The sequence below is a fragment of the Andrena cerasifolii genome, unplaced genomic scaffold (genome assembly GCF_050908995.1).
Source record: "Andrena cerasifolii isolate SP2316 unplaced genomic scaffold, iyAndCera1_principal scaffold0019, whole genome shotgun sequence".
Lineage (NCBI taxonomy): Eukaryota > Metazoa > Arthropoda > Insecta > Hymenoptera > Andrenidae > Andrena > Andrena cerasifolii.
In genome coordinates, this window is record NW_027484912.1 from 1 (window position 1) to 6,307 (window position 6,307).

The following is a 6,307-nucleotide window of genomic DNA, read 5'->3' on the forward strand; positions in this document are numbered from 1 at the left end:
TTGAAAAACTGATATTGAAAAACTGATATTGAAAAACCGATATTGAAAAACCGATATTGAAAAACCTATATCGAAAAACTGATATTGCAAAACCGATATTGAATCCGATATTAGAACCGATGTTCAAAAACCGATATTGGAGAACAAATATTGAAAAACTGATATTGAAAAACCGATATTGAAAAACCGATATTGAAACCGATATTAGAACCGATATTCAAAAACCGATATTCAAAAACTAATATTGAAAAACCGATATTCAAAAACCGATATTGAAACCGATATTAGAACCGATATTCAATAACCGATATTGAAAACCAAATATTGAAAAACTGATATTGAAAAACCGATATTGAAAAACCGATATTGAAACCGATATTAGAACCGATATTGAAACACCGATATTGAAAAACAAATATTGAAAAACTGATATCGAAAAACTTATATTGAAAAACCGATATTGAATCCGATATTAGAACAAATATTGAAAAACTGATATTGAAAAACCGATATTGAAAAACCGATATTGAAACCGATATTGGAACCGATATTCAAAAACCGATATTGAAAAACAAATATTGAAAAACTGATATTGAAAAACCGATATTGAAAAACCGATATTGAAACCGATATTAGAACCGATATTGAAATCCAAATATTGAAAAACTGATATCGAAAAACTGATATTGAAAAACCGATATTGAATCCGATATTGAATCCGATATTAGAACCGATATTCAAAAACCGATATTGGAGAACAAATATTGAAAAACTGATATTGAAAAACCGATATTGAAAAACCGATATTGAAAAACCTATATCGAAAAACTGATATTGCAAAACCGATATTGAATCCGATATTAGAACCGATATTCAAAAACCGATATTGGAGAACAAATATTGAAAAACCGATATTGGAGAACTAATATTGAAAAACTGATATTGAAAAACTGATATTGAAAAACCAATATTGAAAAACCGATATTGAAAAACCTATATCGAAAAACTGATATTGCAAAACCGATATTGAATCCGATATTAGAACCGATATTCAAAAACCGATATTGGAGAACAAATATTGAAAAACTGATATTGAAAAACCGATATTGAAAAACCGATATTGAAACCGATATTAGAACCGATATTCAAAAACCGATATTCAAAAACTAATATTGAAAAACCGATATTCAAAAACCGATATTGAAACCGATATTAGAACCGATATTCAATAACCGATATTGAAAACCAAATATTGAAAAACTGATATTGAAAAACCGATATTGAAAAACCGATATTGAATCCGATATTAGAACAAATATTGAAAAACTGATATTGAAAAACCGATATTGAAAAACCGATATTGAAACCGATATTGGAACCGATATTCAAAAACCGATATTGAAAAACAAATATTGAAAAACTGATATTGAAAAACCGATATTGAAAAACCGATATTGAAACCGATATTAGAACCGATATTGAAATCCAAATATTGAAAAACTGATATCGAAAAACTGATATTGAAAAACCGATATTGAATCCGATATTGAATCCGATATTAGAACCGATATTCAAAAACCGATATTGGAGAACAAATATTGAAAAACTGATATTGAAAAACCGATATTGAAAAACCGATATTAGAACCGATATTCAAAAACCGATATTGAAAACCAAATATTGAAAAACTGATATTGAAAAACCGATATTGAATCCGATATTAGAACCGGTATTAGATCCGATATTCAAAAACCGATATTGGAGAACAAATATTGGAAAACCGATATTGCAACCGATATTGAAAAACCGATATGGAAAAACAAATATTGAAAAACCGATATTGAAAAACCGATATTGAATCCGATATTAGAACCGATATTCAAAAACCGATATTGGAGAACAAATATTGAAAAACTGATATTGAAAAACCGATATTCAAAAACCGATATTGAAACACCTATATCGAAAAACTTATATTGCAAAACCGATATTAAATCCAATATTAGAACTGATATTGAAAAACCGATATTGAAAAACAAATATTGAAAAACTGATATCGAAAAACTGATATTGAAAAACCGATATTGAATCCGATATTAGAACCGACATTCAAAAACCGATATTGGAGAACAAATATTGAAAAACTGATATTGAAAAACTGATATTGAAAAACCGATATTGAAAAACCGATATTGAAAAACCTATATCGAAAAACTGATATTGCAAAACCGATATTGAATCCGATATTAGAACCGATATTCAAAAACCGATATTGGAGAACAAATATTGAAAAACCGATATTGAAAAACAAATATTGAAAAACCGATATTGAAAAACCGATATTAGAACCGATATTCAAAAACCGATATTGAAAACCAAATATTGAAAAACTGATATTGAAAAACCGATATTGAATCCGATATTAGAACCGATATTAGAACCGATATTCAAAAACCGATATTGGAGAACAAATATTGGAAAACCGATATTGCAACCGATATTGGAGAACAAATATTGGAAAACCGATATTGCAACCGATATTGAAAAACCGATATTGAAAAACAAATATTGAAAAACCGATATTGAAAAACCGATATTGAATCCGATATTAGAACCGATATTCAAAAACCGATATTGGAGAACAAATATTGAAAAACTGATATTGAAAAACCGATATTGAAAAACCGATATTGAAAAACCTATATCGAAAAACTGATATTGCAAAACCGATATTGAATCCGATATTAGAACCGATATTCAAAAACCGATATTGGAGAACAAATATTGAAAAACCGATATTGGAGAACTAATATTGAAAAACTGATATTGAAAAACTGATATTGAAAAACCAATATTGAAAAACCGATATTGAAAAACCTATATCGAAAAACTGATATTGCAAAACCGATATTGAATCCGATATTAGAACCGATATTCAAAAACCGATATTGGAGAACAAATATTGAAAAACTGATATTGAAAAACCGATATTGAAAAACCGATATTGAAACCGATATTAGAACCGATATTCAAAAACCGATATTCAAAAACTAATATTGAAAAACCGATATTCAAAAACCGATATTGAAACCGATATTAGAACCGATATTCAATAACCGATATTGAAAACCAAATATTGAAAAACTGATATTGAAAAACCGATATTGAAAAACCGATATTGAATCCGATATTAGAACAAATATTGAAAAACTGATATTGAAAAACCGATATTGAAAAACCGATATTGAAACCGATATTAGAACCGATATTCAAAAACCGATATTGAAAAACAAATATTGAAAAACTGATATTGAAAAACCGATATTGAAAAACCGATATTGAAACCGATATTAGAACCGATATTCAAAAACCGATATTGAAATCCAAATATTGAAAAACTGATATCGAAAAACTGATATTGAAAAACCGATATTGAATCCGATATTGAATCCGATATTAGAACCGATATTCAAAAACCGATATTGGAGAACAAATATTGGAAAACCGATATTGAAAAACCGATATTGAAACCGATATTGAAAAACCGATATTGAAACCGATATTGAAAAACCGATATTGAAAAACAAATATTGAAAAACCGATATTGAAAAACCGATATTGAAAAACCGATATTAGAACCGATATTCAAAAACCGATATTGGAGAACAAATATTGAAAAACTGATATTGAAAAACCGATATTGGAAAACCGATATTGAAAAACCTATATCGAAAAACTTATATTGCAAAACCGATATTGAATCCGATATTAGAACCGATATTCAATAACCGATATTGAAAACCAAATATTGAAAAACTGATATTGAAAAACCGATATTGAAAAACCGATATTGAATCCGATATTAGAACAAATATTGAAAAACTGATATTGAAAAACCGATATTGAAAAACCGATATTGAAACCGATATTAGAACCGATATTCAAAAACCGATATTGAAAAACAAATATTGAAAAACTGATATTGAAAAACCGATATTGAAAAACCGATATTGAAACCGATATTAGAACCGATATTCAAAAACCGATATTGAAATCCAAATATTGAAAAACTGATATCGAAAAACTGATATTGAAAAACCGATATTGAATCCGATATTGAATCCGATATTAGAACCGATATTCAAAAACCGATATTGGAGAACAAATATTGGAAAACTGATATTGAAAAACCGATATTGAAAAACCGATATTGAAAGCGATATTAGAACCGATATTGAAAAACAAATATTGAAAAACCGATATTGGAGAACAAATATTGAAAAACTGATATTGAAAAACTGATATTGAAAAACCGATATTGAAAAACCGATATTGAAAAACCTATATCGAAAAACTGATATTGCAAAACCGATATTAAATCCGATATTAGAACCGATATTGAAAAACAAATATTGAAAAACTGATATCGAAAAACTGATATTGAAAAACCGATATTCAATCCGATATTAGAACCGATATTCAAAAACCGATATTGGAGAACAAATATTTAAAAACTGATATTGAAAAACCGATATTGAAAAACCGATATTGAAACCGATATTAGAACCGATATTCAAAAACCGATATTGAAAACCAAATATTGAAAAACTGATATTCAAAAACCGATATTGAAACCGATATTAGAACCGATATTCAAAAACCGATATTGGAGAACAAATATTGAAAAACTGATATTGAAAAACCGATATTGAATCCGATATTAGAACCGATATTCAAAAACCGATATTGGAGAACAAATATTGAAAAACTGATATTGAAAAACCGATATTGAAACCGTTCTAATGAACCGATATTCAATAACCGATATTGAAAACCAAATATTGAAAAACTGATATTGAAAAACCGATATTGAAAAACCGATATTGAAAAAGCGATATTGAATCCGATATTAGAACCGATATTGAAAAACCGATATTGAAAAACAAATATTGAAAAACTGATATCGAAAAACTGATATTGAAAAACCGATATTGAATCCGATATTGAATCCGATATTAGAACCGATATTCAAAAACCGATATTGGAGAACAAATATTGGAAAACTGATATTGAAAAACCGATATAGAAAAACCGATATTGAAAGCGATATTAGAACCGATATTGAAAAACAAATATTGAAAAACTGATATCGAAAAACTGATATTGAAAAACCGATATTGAAAAACTGATATTGAAAAACCGATATTGAAAAACCGATATTGAATCCGATATTAGAACCGATATTCAAAAACCGATATTGAAAAACAAATATTGAAAAACTGATATTGAAAAACCGATATTGAATTCGATATTAGAACCGATATTCCAAAACCGATATTGGAGAACAAATATTGAAAAACTGATATTGAAAAACCGATATTGAAAAACCGATATTGAAAAACCGATATTGAAAAACCTATATCGAAAAACTGATATTGCAAAACCGATATTGAATCCGATATTAGAACCGATATTGAAAAACCGATATTGAAAAACTGATATTGAAAAACCGATGTTGAATAACCGATATTGAATCCGATATTAGAACCGATATTGAAAAACCGATATTGAAAAACAAATATTGAAAAACTTATATTCAAAAACCGATATTGAAACCGATATTAGAACCGATATTCAATAACCGATATTGAAAACCAAATATTGAAAAACTGATATTGAAAAACCGATATTGAAAAACCGATATTGAAACCGATATTAGAACCGATATTGAAAAACCGATATTGAAAAACAAATATTGAAAAACTGATATCGAAAAACTTATATTGAAAAACCGATATTGAATCCGATATTAGAACAAATATTGAAAAACAGATATTGAAAAACCGATATTGAAAAACCGATATTGAAACCGATATTAGAACCGATATTCAAAAACCGATATTGAAAAACAAATATTGAAAAACTGATATTGAAAAACCGATATTGAAAAACCGATATTAGAACCGATATTGAAATCCAAATATTGAAAAACTGATATCGAAAAACTGATATTGAAAAACCGATATTGAATCCGATATTGAATCCGATATTAGAACCGATATTCAAAAACCGATATTGGAGAACAAATATTGAAAAACTGATATTGAAAAACCGATATTGAAAAACCGATATTGAAAAACCTATATCGAAAAACTTATATTGCAAAACCGATATTGAATCCGATATTAGAACCGATATTGAAAAACCGATATTGAAAAACTGATATTGAAAAACCGATGTTGAATAACCGATATTGAATCCGATATTAGAACCGATATTGAAAAACCGATATTGAAAAACAAATATT